This window comes from Urocitellus parryii, chromosome 12 (assembly GCF_045843805.1).
Source record: "Urocitellus parryii isolate mUroPar1 chromosome 12, mUroPar1.hap1, whole genome shotgun sequence".
Classification (NCBI taxonomy): domain Eukaryota; kingdom Metazoa; phylum Chordata; class Mammalia; order Rodentia; family Sciuridae; genus Urocitellus; species Urocitellus parryii.
In genome coordinates this window covers 4,116,926-4,136,389 of record NC_135542.1, presented here as the reverse complement: position 1 = coordinate 4,136,389, position 19,464 = coordinate 4,116,926, and the positions used below count along the sequence as shown (strand labels likewise).

General features: G+C 39.2%; 1 protein-coding gene across 2 annotated transcripts in view; it reads left to right on the top strand.

Moving 5' to 3' along the window:
• The window catches only part of Lims1 (LIM zinc finger domain containing 1), a 147,792-nt gene that overhangs the window by 101,100 nt on the left and 27,228 nt on the right, over positions 1-19,464 (top strand). Inside the window, exon 1 of one of the 2 annotated variants that reach the window (XM_077791800.1) lies at positions 4,900-4,952. The exons of the other annotated variant lie outside the window; for it this stretch is intronic. The gene's annotated coding sequence lies outside the window, so the exon portion shown is untranslated. Of the gene's footprint in view, positions 1-4,899; positions 4,953-19,464 lie in introns of those variants that run through there. 2 annotated transcript variants of the gene reach the window in all.

Sequence of the window (19,464 nt, the reverse complement as noted above, 5' to 3'; positions counted from 1 at the left end):
TCAGAGATAAATTGATGTCATAGTTATTTTAAACAGTGAGATTTTATAAGAGTATAGCTAGTTTAGAAGGTCAAAAATCCTCCTGGATTTGGGATTATTCTTTGTATGGCAGTTCACAAATACCTTTTAAAATGGATTCAGCTGTTCAACACAAAGTATAGTCTTGGATCTTCTTAATTTACTGTTGTACTTTACTGAAGGGATATATTGCTAGATTGTAAGTTTCTGGTTTACTATGTAACATATATTTCTCTAGAAAGTTTTGCTTCAGTCTACATGTATTGAGGTCCTGCTATGTGCTAGGGAATTGGGGATATGACATTGATTAATGTATTCATTATCTACTAACATGTAATCATGTAACTTAGCATATTGTGGGAAAAACAGGCACAGATAAATAATTAAGATATACTTTATTGCCCAAGGATGGCAAGGATAATGTAGGAACAGAGTTGTGTGTTTTTTTGTTCGTTTGTTTTGCACCCAGGGCACTTAGCACCTCACTTTTGCTGAGGCTGGCTTTGAACTTGCGATCCTCCTGCCTCAGCCTCTGGAGCCACTGGGATTACAGGTGTGCACCACCACACCTGACCAGAGTGTATTTTTTTTATATTTATTTTTTAGTTTTAGGTGGACACAATATATTTATTTTTTTATTTTTATGTGGTGCTGAGGATTGAACCCAGTGCCTCATGCATGCTAGGTGAGCACTCTACCTACCACTGAGCCACAACCCCAACCCCAACCTTTATTTTTGATAAAGGGCCAGGTAATAAATATTTTAGGCCTTGTGGGCCATATAGTCAGTGCCACAACCACTCAGCTCTGCTATTGTAGTGTGAATGCAGCTGTAGCAAATACATAAATGAGCCAGGTGCTGTGGTGCATGCCTGTAGTTTGGGAGGCTAAGGCAGGAAAATTGTGAGTTCAAAGCCATCCTCAGCAATTTAGCGGTGCCCTCAGCAACTCAGCAAGACTCTGTCTCTAAATAAAATATAAAAAAGGGCTCGGAGTGTGACTCAGTGGTTAAGTGTTCCTGGGTTTAAAGCCTGGTACCAAAACAAAACAAAACAAAACAAAAACCCTGTAACCACGAGTTTAACCTTATGTGTTCTAATAAAAGTTTATTTACAGAAGCAAATGAGAACCATATTTGGCCTGTGGGTACTGATTTGCTGACTGCAAACTTAAAACAGCAAACACTTATTATCTCACAGTGTCTGTGAATTAGGAATCCAGGCCCAGCTTAGCTGAGTGCCTCTGGGTTCAAGGTCTTTGATGAGCTTGTTGTTGAGTTTCTGGGCTGTGATCTTCTCAGGACTTCAGTGGAAACAGTGATCTGAGAGTAACAGATCAAGAATAAAGCCATAGTCTTTTGTAACATGATTTCAGAAATGACCTTTTGTCACTTTGGCTGCATTGCCTTCATTAAAAGCAGTAAGTCCCTGCCTTGCTCAAGAGGGAAGAATGACACAAAGATGTGAGAACCAGGAGATGAGGCCATCAGGGTTGCAGTGGCTGACAACCACACGGGGTTTGACCATGTACTGAACTAAGCCTCAGGTTCCAGAAGATGTGAAGTCAAGGTACTTTAGAATCACTGATATACTCTGCATAAGGATATCACCAAGTAGTGTCAATTATCTGCTTGTTAAATCTTCCCTCTATTTCTCTTTGCTTAGGATATGTATTTATGTCTGTGAATCATCTCATGCCATCTATAACTACTGTCTTAATAAAATCCACTTGCAGCCAGGCATAGTGGTGTATCCCTACAATCCCAGCTACTCAGGAGATTAAGGCAGGAGGATTTCAAGTTCGAGGTCAGTATGGCAATTTAGCAAAACCCGCCTCAAATAAAGTGAAATTTAAAAAAGGTGAGGGTATAACGCTATGGGACAATACTTGTCTAGCATGCATGAAGCCATGTAGTAAAATCTGATTCCCCTGTGGTAAAAAAGAAAGATCCAGGGCCAGGGATATAGCTCAGTTGGTAGAGTGCTTGCTTTGCATGCACAAGGCCCTGGGTTCAATTCCTAGCACCACAAAAATAAATAAATAGATAGATAGATAGATAGATAGATAGATAGAAAGGAAGGAAGGAAGGGAAGATCCACTTGCATCTTCATGAATGATGTAGCAGCAACACATCTGCCTCCCGTGTATTTCCCCATCTTCTATGTTTCCTGACTTTCATTTCCATTTCTTACTTCATTGGTAGCCTTCAGTAAATAGTTATTGAACAAAATCAAATGGAATCCAAGAAAGAAACTAAGAAATGTAGGTTTAGGGATGTAGCTCAGTGGTACAGTGTTTGCCTAACATGCACAAAGCCCCAGGTTCAGTCCCCTGGTGTTGCAAAAACAAACACATGGAGAGCTGTGACCCTAGCACTATTAGGTATTTTCCCATGTTCTCTTATTTAATTCCTTCTTTATCCAGTTATTAAGGGGGTGAGACTGGCAGCTCCAAGCCCAGTTTTCTCACCTTCTGTTCTCCCTGCACCACCATGTGCTTCTCTGGTATCACAGGACACAACCCCACTTTTTGCTACTGTTAGTTGTAACCATATCTCAGCTCTTACACCACTGTATAAGATGTCTAAAGGCAAAGTCTCGATAATTTGTATGGGTTCTTGTGAGTTTTTTTCTCTCTACTTTTTCCTTCACAGTGGCTTTGATAAATACTCAGTAAAAATTCATTGAGTTATATGAATAAATGAGACCCATGATAGCTTGGTGTCAGCCTTATATTCATCATATTTGCTTGTATTAGCATGGTCCTGCTGGACCTCCTGGCTTACATCACAATCCATGAGTTAGATTGTGTTTTCCCTCTGATAGTAGCCTTGATTCTACTATCTCTCTCCTGCATCTGTAGTCATGTGTCTCTTTCTCTTCCTCTGACTTACCACTCTCCCTCTTTGCACAGCTTGCCAACCTCTTGCGAACATGCTTAATGCCCTGCAGTCCTCAAAGCCAGCTTTTCCTTCTGTGGCAGGCAGTCCCAGCAACCCCATAACTTGGATTCTTAAACCTCTGTAGTCCAGTGTCTATTCCCACCATGATCTACTGCCCTGGACCAATTTGGTCATTCTTGGTTCTTAGTGGGAGAAACAGCAACAGACTTTGGCAACTTAAGTGGAGAATGACTTTATTGGAAAGATTTCAGATTGCACACAGAATCAACAGAAATGGGAAGATTGAAGAATCAGGACCAGAATAGGCAAGAGCCAGGAAGACCAGTTAGCAGACCTTATAGCCAAGGTTTTATTGCTGGGACAGACCTAGGCAGGGACTATCACTGAAGTCTAGGTTATCCAGGCAAGGGCATGGGGGAACCCAGATGCCAATACTGTGCTGTTAGGGAGCAGGGAGGAGGAAGCCCATCTCCCAGCCTCAGGGTTCTCACCATAACTCAGATTATTTTCCCTTTACTTCTTAAAACTTACAGTGGGAATTTACAGTTTTAAAACTTACAAAAATTTCTCTTCCCTTCATCTCCACATTACTTTTCTTAGTAGTGTTAATAATGGACTTGTGATGTAGGACCGGGGAGTTCAGTGGGACTATGATGATATAAGTAGTTTTCCTACTAGTTACCACCTCTTTTCACTTTCTCCTTTTTCTTCCCTTCAGTATTTCTCAAAGCTCTTCAGTATTCATGGCCTCAGATACCATCTATGTCAAGGTGACTGTCTAATTCAGGCTAGGAGTCATTCCTAATTCTTATTTAATGACTTGCACAATTTAAACTAGTGGAAGTTCAGATAAACTTTATGAATGAATAAATGCCTGAAATTAGTTATGAAAGCAGTTTATCAGATCATTTATTGAATAGACAATGAAATCAAATAGTGTGTTTGGGTTTTTTCTTTCCAAACTAAACCTGAAGTCATAAAAAGAGCTGCGTGTGGTAGCACACACCTGTAATCCCAGTGGCTCTGGAGGCTGAGGCAGGAGAATTCCAAGTTCAAAGCCAGCCTCAGCGACTTAATGAAGCCCTAAGCAATTTAGCAAAACCCTGTCTCAAAATAAAATAAGAACTGGGGATGTGTCTCAGTGGTGCCCCTAGGTTCAATTCCTGGTCCCCCCCCCCACAAAAAAAGTCATAAAAATGATAGAATATAGCATAAACGAGGATTTTAAAAGCAATATTGTGTAGGGCTGAGGGTGCAGCTGAAGTGTAGCACATGTGCTTAGCATGTGCAAATCCCTAGGGTAATCCCCAGCACCAAAAACCAAATTTGTGATTGTACCTCCTTCTAACCTCTACCCCACCAAAGTAAAGAATCTTATTATCCAGTTGAGTAGTACAGAGAATTCCAAGTTCAAAGCCAGCTTCAGCGACTTAGTGAAAGAAGCCTTAAGCAGTTTAGCAAAACCTTGTCTCAAAATAAAATAAAATGATCAAATGTGGAGAGAAATTTCAGTGCATTTGTTTTTAAAGACAAATATGATAGTGATTAGTTGTATAATTAAAAAAAAAAAAAAGCCATGTTTGACCACATTTGCTTGAAGCAATACCGATAGATTTAGTGACCACCATAACAGCTCTGCAGCTCAGCAGAAACTTTTTTGCTATCATCCTTGTGCTTCTTGTTATTGCCATCTGCCATTATAACTATTTAAAGGAAAGCATTGTTCAGTAATATTAAGATGAAATGATACATTTTATTTTCAGAATTCTAATTGCTTACAGGTAATGGAAATGAAGAAATGGAAAGATTATAGGAAAGAAGTATGAGTATGCATGAAACTAGGAGTGGATCACAGATTAAATGTGAGGTTCTAATTTGTAATGTTTAAGTCATGTTTGAGTGGAAAAAAGGACTTACAGTGTTGTTTACAAAATGGTTTCTTCTGTTTGCATGAACCTAGCCTGGCCTTCTGAGGTGTTTATAAAGAAAGAGAGAAGGAGACAGTGACTGAAAATGATTGACTCAACTACCAGTGAGTTGAACTTTCATTTGTAATAGAAACAGCTAAATATGTGATCATTTCAGAAAAACAATCAGTGTTTTTAGAGCTTCTGATTATCATAAAAATAGACCCAAAGATGCAACTATGAGTTACATAGCAAACTTTCCATTTGAGAAAAGGAGCAGGTAGTTACTATATTTGTTTGACATTTCATCTTTTAGTAACCTTTGTGAGCTTGTTTGTTTAGCACATTAGGAAGTGGGACTGTGAACTTTAGTCTTTCTGAACATCAATTTCCTCTAAATGTAAAAAGACAGGGTTGGTCTAGTCAGAAGCTTTAAAAGAGATATTGGTTCCCTGGCAGGATTTCCCTGGGTACTATTTATATGAAGTAAATCAGCAGTTCTCTGTGACGTGAGAAGGGAATGGAATTCATGGCTAGACTCGCAGCCCTGGATTCTTGTCCTGATCACCTTCAACTGTCCTATGGCAGCAGCCAAAGAACCTTCATTCAGGGGAAGGTGCTCTGAAAGCCAGCAGAGGACAGCCTATCCTTACTTAAAGGCTGTGATTTTGCTAACTTGAACCAAGGCTCCTTCAGACTTCGTTCTGCTACTAAACACCAATGTAGGAAATGAGAGCCTAAATATATTATGCTTATATGCTGAATTATTTATGGATCAAATGATGCTATGTGTGGAATTAGCTTCAAAATATTTTATGCAACTGGGCATGATGGTGCATGCCTATAATCCCAGCAGCTGAGAAGGTTGAGGCTGGAGGATTGCTAGTTCAAAGCCAACCTCAGCAACTTAGTGAGGCTCTAAGCAACATAGGGAGACCCTGCCTCAAAATTTAAAAATAAAGGGGGGGGGGTCTGGGAATGTAGCTCAGTGATCAAGCACCCCTGGGCTCAGTCCCTGGTACCAAAAATAGAATGAATGAATGAATAAATAAATAAATAACTGTATGGAGGCTCAGAGGTAGAATATATGCTGAGCATGTACATGGCCCTGGATTCAATCCCTACTCCCACCCCATGAAATAATATATGGTTGAGGAATAAATGAAAAAATTGACTATGATTTGATAACTATTGCAGTTGGGTAATGGTTTAATGGGATTTATTACATTCAATAATAAAAGTTTAATAAAAGTTGAATTCTTCAATAATAAGAGGTTTAAATTTGGGGTCTGTGTATCATGATGAATGGCACATTTTATGTTTGTAACTATTGCATTATAATCTTTTTTTTATTTGGGGCTTATGAGTGGTTGTGCCCTATCCAAACATCTATAACAATAGTCCGATACATAGCAGATCCTTTAGTGGCCTCTTCTGTATTTGGCCATGTGTGTGAAGCCAAACCAGAATTTCAGCACTTGTGATGGTGACATGTGTAATTTGGAGGTTGAATAGGAGAAGGGGACTGAAAGAAATAAGATTCTTTACCTTAATCTAGGATGTCTAGATATGGTGATTATTAAGATTTTCATATTTTGTGTTGAAAAAGAACAGTGTTTCTTTATTGTTAGAAAGTACATGCTTGTAATCCCAACAACTTGGAGGGTGAGGCAGCAGTATTGCCAGTTTGAGCCAGCCTTGGCAACTTAGTGAAATAAAAAATAAAAAGGACTGGGGTGAGGTTGTAGCTTAGTGGTAGAGCGCTTGCCTAGCATGTGTGAGGCACTGGGTTCGATTTTCAGCACCTCATATGAATAAATAAATAATATAAAGGTCTCTCAACAACTAAAAATTATTTTAAAGGCAAGAGGGGGTGCTGGGAGTGTGGCTCAGTGGTAAAGCACCCCTTGGTTCAGTCTCCCACACTACAGAAACAAACAGATAAATTTTTTAAAGGAGAAACTGTTTTGTTATTAATAGATCAAGCAGATTTATTTATTTTAAATAAATTTTAAATATCAAATGCCTGGAATCTTCCTATTTTAACTATTTGGGAAACCACATCTATTTGAAAAGCAGAAAGATAATTGCTCTTTGCTGCCTAAGTACATTGTGTTAGTGAGTTTATCTGTTGAATTTATCTCTCTTCTCTCCCTTTAAAAACACATGTTAAAAGTTAAATCCCGGGGCTGGGGATGTGGCTCAAGCGGTAGCGCTCTCGCCTGGCATGCGTGCGGCCCGGGTTCCATCCTCAGCACCACATACCAACAAAGATGTTGTGTCCGCCGAGAACTAAAAAATAAATATTAAAAATTCTCTCTCTCTCTCTCCTCTCTCACTCTCTCTTAAAAAAAAAACATTTAAAAAAAAAATAAATAGGGCTGGAGATGTGGCTCAGCAGTAGCGCGCTCGCCTGGCATGCGTGCGGCCCGGGTTCGATCCTCAGCACCACATACCAACAAAGATGTTGTGTCCGCCAAATACTAAAAAAAAAAAAAAAAAAAAAGTTAAATGCCTAGAGACTGGGGCTGGGGCCCAGTGGCAGAGTGCTTGCTTAGCGTGTGTCAGGCACTGGGTTCTATCTATCCTTAGCACCACATAAAAATAAACAAATAAGGGTTGGGATTGTGGCTTAATGGCAGAGCGCTTGCCTCGCACATGTGAGGTACTAGGTTTGATCCTCAGCACCACATAAAAGTAAATAAATAAAATAAAGGTATTGTGTCCCTCTACAACTGAAAAAAAATTAAATTAAAAATAAATAAATAAAGGCATCTACAACTATAATTTTAAAAAAAAAGTTAAATGTTGAATCAGTGAAACATATAGGAGCAAAGTGTCTCCATGTTGAGCAGAGAGTTTTCTCAGAAATTGTGATAAAATGAGGAGGAAAGTCTAAGGGAGCAGGTGCTCAGTTTTCTAGACAGTTTGTCTTCTGACAGGTAGTCCCATCCCATGTGGCACAAATGATGTTTAGGACTGAGTGAATGGTAAATGAGTTGGAGAAAAGCCTCCTGACTTCTTTCTTTGCCTCCTTGGCTTTGGAAATGTAAGAAGGAATACAAATATTACTATAGAGCCAAAATATGAATAATGGCATGACTTAGCAGCTTCTATAGAGCTGTATGGGAGCCCTCCCTGGGTTTGTGGTCTCTGAGCACTAGAATACTGACTCAGACTGCCTAAATTTAGATGAAAATCTTAAACAAAAGGAAGGTAAATTGACCTTTCAAAGTCTGTTTATACAAGCAGTTTCCTTAGAGGCAATCTATAACTGCTTAGCAAGAGTACACAATGATTTCTGGATGAGAAAACATTATATTATTGATTTCCTTATTATATGTGTGTTCAGATTAAGAAACTGTACCAGGTTATATCTCCACACACATTTTGCCCCCTCCATTCTAGGAATTATTCATGCATCCATATGGTAATGAAATGTTAAATCATGACAGGCCGGGTGTGGTGATAATTCCAGCATTTTGGGAGGCTGAGGCAGGAGGATTTTGAGTTCAAAGCTAGCTTTAGCAACTTAGTGAGACCCCCAGGGTTCCATCCCCAGTAACTACCCCCCAAAAGAAAAGTTAAATCATGACAGCAGTGTAAACTTTTGGTTTTGCTCTTTTGAATTGCTTTTCTTTCTCCTCCTCCTCCTCCTCCTCCTCCTCCTCCTCCTCCTCCTCCTCCTCTTCACTTTTGCTGGCATCTTAATTCTTAGCAATTATTCTGTTTTAAAATTCAACCTTTTAAATAGAATTAGTTCCTTTATTTCAAAGCAGTTTTAAATAGAAGGATAAAACTAATTATTGAAATAATCATGTGGTTATTTGTCTCTAATAGATTAGGTTAGTATCATGTGTGGAAGGATAAAAATGACTACTGCTTTGAAATAGAATAAAATCATTAATAGAACCAGCACAGATGCTATCATTAGAGGGCTAGATAGTACTTTTATATGTGTTAAATCCATATGGTTTTACTAGTTTATTTGAACCATTTTGTATTTCATCATTTGATTTGCTAATAGTTTCTAAGCTCTTCGAAAACTTATTTTCTTCTATTTCCCCAGCCTAATAATTTGGCTTTGTGCCAAGTTAATTTTGATTTCATTCTTTCTTTCTTATGAACTGCCATGACAGAGATTTTTCTGTCTTATTCTTCACTAATTCTTGGTTAAAAGTTTGGATTAAAGGACTGAATAGACTCAAGAGTCATTCAGGTGCACCTTTGCTGTCCTGAACTGAAATGCCTGGCAACAGTTCTATTTATAAAAGGATTAGAGCAAGGAGTTCCTAGCCCTCCAGGAAGGTTTAAGTTTCATTTTACATTCTTCCAGTAATTAACTATTAAGAGGTGTGTACACACACATGGCTTAGGCTACATGGTACCTGTATATGTGTGTCTTTGTGCTTCAGTTACCAAAGTAACTGAATACTCTTGAGTATTGGTGTTCTTTCCATTTTCACCATTGTTTCTTTGGATTCTCTCTTGCACACTGTTCTTAAGAAATAACATGCGTGGAGATTTGTGGCTGACTTTGGGCTATGGCCTATGGCCAGACTTCAGGGGACGGCTCCTGCAAGAGCAGGCAAGGAGAAGCCTGCTGAACAGAGCTCCTGTGGAGGGAGTTGGATCATAGTCCTCCAATAGGCTGAGATCTCCTCCTACAAGGGTGTCTGCAGAAGGGAAGGGAAGGAATGACTATGGGGCTAGTTTATGTTCTGATAGGCAACTGCGCTCTTCCACATAATACTCATTTTTTAGTAACTCTGACATTAATTCAATATTTCCACTGTTCAATTTAATTTATACCTGTGAGGTTTGGGGGAGAGGTGGATGGTGGGGAAAGAAAATAGAGAATGAGGGAATGTCATTTCATAAAATCTCAATTTGTAACAGAAATTGTTCATATGATTATTGTATTACATTTCAGATTTTGCCCAATCCCTTTTAGGAAACATGAAAGCTTGTTTAGAACATTGTCCTTGGTGTTTGCATGAGCTGAGTCTTCTTCTAACCCTTGCAGAACTGTTTTTCTTTTCTTTTTTGGTACTAGGGTAGAACACAAGAGTGCTTTACCACTGAGTACATCCTCAGTCCTTCTTGATTTTTATTTTGAAATTGAGTCTTAACTTGTTGAAGCTGGCCTCAAGCTTAGCATCCTCCTCAGCCTCCAGAGTCTCTGGGATTACAGCTGTGTGACACTGTGCCCAGCCCAGGGCTGTTTTACATCGTGTGTGCACACACCCCACTCCCCAGTTGTGCTTTCTGTCTGTGGCACCTTTTCATGTCCATATCTTTGAAGAGATGCCACATAACAATGTTGAGTAGTGCTTATGGTCCTTTTCACCAAAATATTCGGAAATAGAAGGACTGTTTAGAAACCAGGTTGTTGCTTCATTTTATTTAGGAGTAATGTGACAGGAGGGAAAACACAGGAATGGCCATGACAAGAAAAGATATGTGACACTCACAGTAAAACAGCATAGAGTACCTTCTATGTCAGCATTTAATGAATGCTTGAGAACTTGCGTTCTCCTCCTCTAGCTGCCATTTTCAGAGGCAATTATTGAGAGCTTACTGAAGACCTTAGGTTCCTCCATTCTCCCCTTGCTTCTGAGGACTGAGGAGAGCTGGGTGCCCCGTTTGCCTTTTTGCTAGGGTGACACAAGTGTAAAAAATATTCCAGGAACATAGATAGATTGGCCCCAAGTATGTCACCAGTACCAGAGAGTACTGTCAGGAAGTGAGGGGTGGTCCCTGGTCTATACTGGAGTAGGAGGCTGCCATGCAACCCTCTGTCCTTGCATTGAGTAATGAGCCCACTGTCAAACAAAGAATGGAGCAGACTAATGTGGACTTCCATTTAATGACCAGTTTACTATGCTATACCTTTACTTAGTAACCCACTCTTTCCACCCCTTTGTAGTTTCAGATGTAAATATAGTTAAGTTACTAAGTGAGACTCATTCCTCATATTGAGTAAGGAGCTCAAATGTCTAAAAACACTCAACTACAGAGTTCTGACATAGGCCTCTGAAGGTCTGGGTCCAATCAGGAAAGGAAACCTGTATGGTATTTTGAAAAGTAAAGCTTAATCTGTACAACAAATAATTAACTCTAACGGGTGTTAGAGTAATAAGGGATTGTCTACTAAGAGGAGAAAAAGCAACAGTATAATCAGAGAGCTGCCTTAGGGCAGTCTTTGCCCCTAGGGCTGAGATATAGAGTTCCCAAGGGGGAGTCCACCCTCCATTCCTTGAGGACACACTGCCAGGCTCACAGAACAGTAGAGAAGTCTCTGGCTAGCTTGCTGCAGCACCAGGAACCTGAGGCACCTCCTACAGTACTGTAGGATATTCTGCTGCAAAACCACCAAGGGGCTAACACCAGGAAAGTTGCCACTGGGTACCATGCCCTATGGGAGCTGAACCCTGAAGAAGCCTTATGTGCTGTAGGAACCTGGTGCCTTGGATGCCCTGCATGCCAGGAGTTTGCCAAGGGAGCCAGAAGCAAGCCCTTCCTGCACATAATCTCTCCAGCGCCCTCTACTGACACTGATTCAGTGTTGCTTACAAAGGAGAAACATGGGGCAGTGACCATGACCCAGTGTTCCAGCAAAGCTCAGAAAATGAGTGGTTCTATCATAATTAACATAATTTTATCCACTATTGCTCGATTTATAGAATTCCTCTTCTTGAGAAGAGATAAGAAACTGACCAAAGAGCTTCCTACTTAAGCTGTCACAGGGTTAAGTGATTTTCAAAAATTAGAACTTCATTCTGTGGGAGAGAATGGAGAACTCTATGGGGATGAGAAAGGGGCTGAATTACAAGAGCCAGAAAAAAGAGGAGGAGTATCCAAAGATTCCTGGGAGAGGCTGCAGCCCCAACTGTGAGCTGGCCATCAATATATCCGCACCAGCTGGTCATTATTTTTTTTTATTGCAAGATAAACTAAGTTGTGGTAGCCAAAATAATTTCCTGCCTTTCTTTGTACATCACAAAGTTGGAAATTATTGAAAAAGAAGAAACCTTTTAAATTTCCAAAAATGAAATTTCAGTGTCTCTGCTTAATCTTGGCCAATATGTTCAAATGCTGATTCATACATTAAAATGTGTGTGTTCTTTGTCAGGAAGTACTGGCAATGAAAGATATGTATATTTGAATTTGAAAGGGTTAATAGTTTTTACAAGTTAAATGTTTTTTTTTTCCCTTTGTCCTTCCATACAGAAATTGTTTTTCTTTTTAGCTTATCATTGAAGAAAGTAGGCCTCACATTAAGCTTAGTCACAAAATAAAAGCTCCCACTGACTTCCTCTACGACATAGCTGATAGTCAGTGCTGGATGAGATAGCCCTGCTGAGTCAGAACTAAAATAAGAATGTAATGAAGAGCCAGAAAGTCTGCTCCTTGGCCACCATGGCCATATAAAGAGCTCCTGGATGCACTCAGAGGTTTCCCTAGTAATCTGGGCATCTCTTAAGTCAACACTTACTAAAAATACTCCTGGTCTATATTTGAAGTACAGGGCTTCCTCAAATATATCTATTTTGGTCAGAATGCAATATCTTTTTCAAAAAACATTTAGGGATCAGAGTATATTAATGGATCTCAATATGAATAAAAGGGAGAAGTGACTTAAACATTGAAGGAACTGCTTTCAGAGACATTTTTCAGGGAAAACATTAAAATTTCAGAGAAAAATCACCTAACCTAGGAGGTAAATTTTTAAGAATTTTTAAAAATTAATCAAACATTTTTCCTGAGTGGCCATTAGATTCAGTTGAGGAAAAAAATTGAGAGAGAGTTTAAATTGCAGTGATTCTCATTGAGTCAACTGCCTGTACTGAGGACACAAAGTCCTACTAAGGACACTGAACTTTTCGGAGTGGGAAGTGGGGTCAGTGCCTACCAGTGCACAGTCTTGTCAGAGGCCCTCTGTTTCTTACAGGATGTACAGTACTTGCATACTGAGAGGGTACTTGGTGCCAGGAGGGGTACAAAGGCTGTAGGAGTTCTTTCAGGGACTTTTGATGTCCTTGAGGAGATAAGGAGTACCTTTACAATACAGAGCATAATATTGTTTTCCTAAAATCGTATCCATTGAACAAGATGTACAGTAAACATTTCAGTTGCTGAACTCATGAGTGAAGGCTGCAACTCCCCAAGAAGGAGCTAAGAGAAGACCTGGGCAGGACTGAGGCAGAGTTCCAGAGAGAAGGGGCAGTAATTTTACATCCTTTTAGATCTGTCACCCAGAATTGGAAATGCTGATCATCACTTACTAAGATAATGCTAAATAGTTACCTTGTATTAAAATCGCATGCATGTACATGTTCTTAGAGACCAAACTGTTAAAGTGTTTGTTTCCAGCTACACTTTACATTTTTGTACATTTTCTATAATGAGATATGTTACAGTTTACCAAAACAAAATAGTGCAGGCCAGTGGTCCTGTCCCAGCATACATACACATCTGCATGCACAGGTGTGCAGAAATATGCTGCTCTGGCGTTCAGGTCATTTCTTAGTGTTCTGCCATTAGTAGTTGTGTCTTTTGCTGCACATTCTGCTGATCTCCTGGTCTAGTCTTGAATCTTTTTTTTCTGTAGTGGGTTGAGATGTATGAGGAAATGTCTTCATTATTGTAGAGCAGGATCCCTAGGTGTAGGCAGCCAGTCAGCTGTATTGTGTTCAGAATGTTAATGTCAGAGAGAGTCTTGGAGAAAGAGGAGAGTGCTGTGAAGAGCTTTATTTCCATCTCTCTCTTCAATTTTACCGGCTTCATATCTTTCATACACTGAAATCCTTTTGAGGCATGTAATTTTGTTGTTTAGGTCATGTTGAAAGTTTGTTTTAGTGATCTTGCAGAGAGAAGTCCTTCATGAAAAATAGGCCTCTCTAGGCTGTCAGTACTTGTTAAATTGGTTAGTACTGGTCTGGAGTTGTGGCTCAATGGTAGAGTGTTTGCATAGTATGTGGGAAGCTCTGGGTTTGAAACCCAGTATTGAGAAAAAAAAATGGTTAATATTAAGTAAATTAACTACTGATTTGCAACATTTTCTGCCTATTGTTGGCCAAGTATTTTTTCCTGCCTTTTTGTATTAGTGCATTATAGTTGTACATAATGGTGGGATTTGTTGTTACGTATTCATACATGTACACAGTTTAACACTGTAATTTGGCCAACGTCATTACCCAGTATTTCCCTTTTTGCTCCCCTTCTTCCTCCCCTTGGTCTCTTTCCTTTAGTCTACTGATCTCCTTTGCTTTTCATGAGACACCCCTGTCACAGGAAAGCAGAGAGCTGAAACTTCAAAGTTTGGTTCTTATGTTCTGATGAAAGAAAATTTAAAGTCAGACACCAAAAGCCAAGCAAGAGAAACTTTATTATAAATGAGACTAAAGTAAAAGCAAACTAAGGTACAAGCAGAGAACACTGTCGAGAGAGAAGGTGGATCATCTCAATGAAGAGAATGACAAGGAAATACTTCTGTTTCCAAATAATTTACTGTTTGATGTTTACCAGGAGAGCTGGGGACCACCTTCTGTACTCTTTGCCAGTCAAGTGTTCAGCTCCTCTTTCACATTAGGTGATGATGTTTTTGACCTCAGTTTGTCCTCTCCAGCACTGACATGGTGACCATCCTTTTCAGGGGAGCTTCTTCTACAAGTCAGTCCCATGTTAATATGGACACTGGGATCAGTAGCCAGTCAGAAGTTACATTAGTGTGCCTGCGCTACCAAAGGAATCTTCCTTCCTAGACAAATGGAGACAGCTATAGCCATAATTCCTAGCTTCACTCTAACCTTGATGGTCCTTGTCTTTTTCTTTCTTTTTTTAAATATATTTTTCTTAGTTGTAGATGGACACAATACCTTTATTTATTTATCTTTATGTGGTGCTGGGAGTCAAACCCAGGGCCCCACACATGCTAGATGAGCGTTCTACCACTGAGCCACAACCCCAGCCCCTCATTAATCCTTTTCTTTTGACATATTTTCCAGTTAGCTCCTTTGGCTTCTATTATTTTCTACAAATTAAATATCATACTTTGTATTCTTGTCTACTTTGAAAGCAGTTTTAAAAAGACCCTAAAATAATTTAAGGAATACTTATGATCTTACCATACATTTCACTGTTCATTGCTTCCAACTACCTAACAACCCCCACCCCCTGCTGCCACTTTTTTTTCTCTTTCTCTTCTCTAGCTTCTACATATGAGAGAAAACACATGACCCTTGACCTTCTGAGTTGACTTTTTTTTTTTTTTTTTGTGTGTGGTACTGGGGATCGAACCCAGGGCCTTGTGCATGTGAGGTAAGTACTCTACCAACTGAGCTATATCCCCAGCCCCTGACTTCTTTTTCTTTTTCTTTTTTAAATATTTTTTTAATTATAGTTGGACACAATACCTTTATTTATTTATTTTTATGTGGTGCTGAGGACCGAACCCAGCGCCTCGCGCATACTAGACGAGCACTCTCACTGAGCCACAATCCCAGTCCTGACTTATTTTTCTTAACGTAATGTTCTCAAGTTCTATTTTCCTGTAAATGACATAATTTTTGTTTTTCTTTATGGCTGAGTGAAACTCCATTATGTAAATATACCACATTTTCTTTATTCATCCATTGATGAGCACCTAGGCTGGCTTTTGTGAATTGTGGTGCTATAAATAAGGGTGTGCATGTATCATGATGACATGGTGATGACTTTAATTCTTTAGGATAAATACCGAGACGTGTTATAGCTAGATCATTTGGTGGTTCTGTGTCTAATCTTTGGAGGGAACTCTGCACTGATTTTTATAGTGTTTATACTGATTTACAATCCCACCAGCAGTGTAAAACTGTTCCTTTTCCTCCAAATTTCTCTCCAGCATTTATTATTGTTTGTATTTTTGATGACTTGGGCAGAGTATTTCTAATGCTGTGGAAGCATGTTCAGGACCTGGCTTATATTGCAGAGCGCTTGTGGGCATGGAATCAGAGCACTCTGCCTGCCCTGCTGCCCTATGGTGCGTTCTTGGCTGTGGCTCTTGAGTGACTATCTTCTTCTGCAGTTTTCATTTCCATGGACTTGGAGACCAGAGGAAGTATTTTTGCCCAGCCTCCATGTACTAAGATTTTAGTACTAAGTATGTTCCTGCTAATTCACTTCCTGAAAGTTTTCAGCCACCAACTGAATAGCATTCCACTCATTTTCCTCTTGAAGGAAATGAACACACTTCTCTATAAATCTATATGCACACCAAAAATAGTCTCTTACTTTTAGAAACATTTTGTTTCAAAGGGAGATTCCTTTTTTTTTTTAAAGAGAGAGTGAGAGAGGAGAGAGAGAGAGAGAATTTTTAATATTTATTTTTTAGTTCTTGGCGGACACAACATCTTTGTTGGTATGTGGTGCTGAGGATCGAACCCGGGCCGCACGCATGCCAGGCGAGCACGCTACCACTTGAGCCACATCCCCAGCCCCACAAAGGGAGATTCTTGATGCAAACAGCATTATCCCAGTCATTGTAATTGCTGGACTTAGGGATGGACTTCCTGGTCCCTAAGACAGGGCCTTGATGGTGCAGGGAAATAATATAGTCTGTTTATTTCATGGTTGTTAGGAGATAACTTTTTTTCACTTAGTTTCTTCAGCATACAAGAACAAAGTCAAAGTACCTCTGTTCTACTTTGATAAACAACACTAGCGCAAACATGTAAAAAATGCACCATTTTAAGGCAGTTTGAGAAACGTATGCCTTATTTCTTTCTCACCTCTCTAGTGCTTCTGTGGTAGCCTCTCTCTCTCTCTCTCTCTCTCTCTCTCTCTCTCTCTCTCTCTCTCTCTCTCTTTTGCTTGCGCAATTAAGAATTAGGAAATAGTTTTAACACAAGACAAAACGACATATTAATTATAAATTCATATCCTTTTCTGGCTAACCTTTGTCTGTTTCTTCACTGTCTGTTGAAGGAAAACACAGTGCATTTGTTCTGGAAGCTGGGAAATGGGAAAGAATTTTCCAGCTCCATTATCTTTACTTGCAAGTCATGATTGTTTTTAGTAGTCTGGGAGAAATCAGATTAAATTTTCCATTTGAGTGAGATGGAGAATAATAGTGAAAATAGTTCATTTTGCCAGGTGGTAATTTAGCCAGGCCACCTCACCAATTTAAACACCCTGTATGTCACAAAAGTCTTTTATTAGAGTTGGAGAAGTTTTATCCTAGTGGTTTCCTGCTGATTTTTTTATTTAGTCATAAATTGTGTAAATATGTGGAAAGGAGTAAAGCATTTATTAGCACTCCCCTTTTCCTCTACAGTTACCTAGTGTGGAGGAGAATTTGGTTCCAAAACACTACCCTATATCCCATCCCTACCCTCTTACCAAAATCCAGGGATACTCAAGTCCCTTGTATAAAATTGCATAGTATTTGCATATAACCTATGCACATCTTCCCATATCCTTTAATTCATCTCTAGATTTACTTATTAATACCTACTAAAATATAAGTGCTGTGTAAATTATTGTTATATGATATTGTTTAGGGAATAATGATGAGAAAACCCTACATGTTCAGTACATGTGCAGTTTTTTAAAACAAATATGTTTGATCTGAGGTTTTAATCTATGAGCAGAATCCACAGATTTTAAAGGACAACTCTACTAAAGTCCTTTGTGTTAGAGCAGTTGGTCAAAATGTCTAGTTTGGCTTGTAAATGCTACAGATGCCATAGGGATGAACATGATTCAGTTTGAGAGCATTTTAATTTAAAAATATCAGCTTTTAAAAAACTGCATTTTTATCACTCTTCTCTCTGAAATGACCCATCCTCTCTTGAGGATATTTCCCTTCCTTCTCTAACAAACTTTTCTAAACTTTCAATTTTAAACAGATGTTTTTGAGGGCTTGGGTGTAGTCTCATGATAGAGTGCTTGCCTAGCATGAGGTGAGGCTGAGTTAGACCCTGAACATCACCAAAAAGAAAAAAGTTTCTTTTTTATTTTGTCAGCTAGTACTTTGAGGTCCTGGAAATAACTGAAATGTTTTGTGTAATATCTCCCAGTAGGCTATTTGTCTTTGGTAGTGAGTGTCAGAGGTGGAGTTTGTTTTGGCTGGAGTGGTGAAGTTAGCAGACTGGTGGAATCTGAGGCACTGCAGTGTCTTTACTGGTGCATCAGCTTAATACCAGATGTGGCTGTGGTTTGACCCTTAATAAAATGTCAGGTGCACTCAACCAGTGCCTAAATCAATCCTTCAGGACATGATAAGAGTTTGGCATACAGTAAATGGTCAGAAAATGGTGATTTTATGAAAGAGAAATCCCTGTAGTCTGGATGGATTTAAGGAGTTTTAGGATTCAGACCTGCCATGGAGGATCTCCCAAAGCCCCAAGTTAGCCTTGGTGATGAGGAGGGTTAATTAAATCATAAAACCTCTTGGAGGAATCCTTAATTGAGGACCTCAAGTGACCCTAGTTCTTCAACAAAACCCAACTAATGGACTAGCTCTTCAACTAAAATGCATTTTTTTTTTTTGGTATTTTTGAAAAATATCCTCTCATTCTACTTGAAAGACCATTTTGATGCTGCTGTAGTAGCAGTAGCAGTTTCACTCAGAACATTGTGATAAATATTTTTCTCAAGGTTACAGTCACAGTCCGAAACATTGTTTGCATTTCTTCAAGTGACATAATTGCCAAAAAAAAAGGTTTAAAAGTAACAAAATGCATGCATAAAGAACTTGAGCAGTGGTGTTCATTTTGATTATTTGGCCTTAAATTAGTCCCTTGTCCTCCTTGGAAAAATAACATAACACATTTCTTTTAACTCTGCTCTGTGGTAGCTAAATCAGAGAAGTGACTGCCTGTGTAGTCTTTGTGGAAGAATGATGCTGCCTAACCTTTCTGTTGGCTTCTTGATAAATGATCCTTATTTAGGACACTAGGGATACACAGACCACCTTGTTCATTCAGCACTGGGCACTGACCTAGAAATCTGCTTCGTATTTTGCTTGCATGTGGCAGAAACCATATGTATATCTATATATTGTTTCCCTGACTACATTGTATACTCATAGAAGCAGTGCTGTGACTTGTATTCACATTTTTTTTAAACCAGGGATTGAACCCAGGGGTGCTTAAACACTGAACCATATCCCCAGCCCTTTTTATTTGTTATTTAAGACAGTGTCTTGCTAAATTGCTGAGGCTAGCTTTGAACTTTCGGTCCCCCTGCCTCAGCTTCCCAAGCTGCTGGGATTACAGGTGTGCACCACCATGCCTGTCTTGTATTTACTTGTTTATTCACTCAACAGATATGTAATATTTTCTACTAATAGTGGGTGGGACAGATATGTCTTTAAAACCCCCTTGGATCTGCTATATCCTGAGCATATAGTATAAGTTTCATGTGTTCTATATGATGCAAAGTAAATCTTGGAACAAAACGAGCAGTTACTTTTTAAGAAGTCATAGACCTTAGGGCTGGGGTTGTGGCTCAGTGGTAGAGTGCTCACCTAGCATGGGTGAGGCCCTGGATTTGATCCTCAGCACCACATAAAAATAAATAAATAAAAATTGTGTCCAACTAAAATAATATTTAAAAAAAAATAAGAAGTCATAGATCTTATCAGAATAGCTG